Raw genomic sequence first — 900 nt, forward strand, 5'->3', positions numbered from 1 at the left:
GGATGCTTAAAATTGATCAAAAGTGATGATAAAGGCATTTATGTTACAAAATATTTCTATTTCAGTTAAATAGTGTTCATATCGATATCGGAATTATATCGTATCGACCGAAATTAAGAAATATATCGTGATATAAATTTGGGCCATATCGTCCAGCCCTAGTCCAAAAATATGCTTTTTTTGTTTTGTTTAATGCTATTTAAGCATAAGAAACAACATTGATGGGGCAGTTCAGTTTTGTTGCTGATTTGAAATATTATTTAAATTTGAGTGTGGCAAGCAGTTTTTGAGATTTCAGGATTTCTTCATTTAAGTAGATAGACTTTGCTCTTGGATACCCAAGAGGCATTGCCCTTTTAAGGAAAGTCAGTTTACTCTGCAGCTATATTTGCAGTGTTTCTGGTCACATGACCAAAAGTGCAAATCCTAATGGTTGGCCAGTTTTCTTCGCAGTGTGATGGAAAAGAGATTAGAACATCTCTCAGTGAAAAATTTTGTTTATATTAGTCTGAACAGATGCATTAACAGTAGTTCATCCATATTCTTTATTGCACTGAACTTTTTGCACTGAATGTGTCTTGTATTAGAAAATAGCTCACTAGATTTTAGAACAGAGCTACTGTAATCAGTATTGAACTCATTTACCCTCACATAACAACAATGAAATCACATTTGTCACAAAAATAAACATTATTCTGTCACCACCACAGTGCAGCCCAGCCAATCAAAAGCAGAGCTGTAGGTTAAGACATAAAACACCAAAATTTTCACCACTCTCTTTCACACACACTTAACACAGACAAACAGTGAATACAGTGCACAGTTGCAAAAATCACAAGACAACGGATATAAATCAATTGGACAAATACAGTAAGCTTGTACAAGGCCAAACAAAACTAA

The sequence above is a fragment of the Sinocyclocheilus rhinocerous genome, unplaced genomic scaffold, assembly GCF_001515625.1.
Source record: "Sinocyclocheilus rhinocerous isolate Xijiao unplaced genomic scaffold, SAMN03320098_v1.1 scaffold82, whole genome shotgun sequence".
NCBI lineage: Eukaryota > Metazoa > Chordata > Actinopteri > Cypriniformes > Cyprinidae > Sinocyclocheilus > Sinocyclocheilus rhinocerous.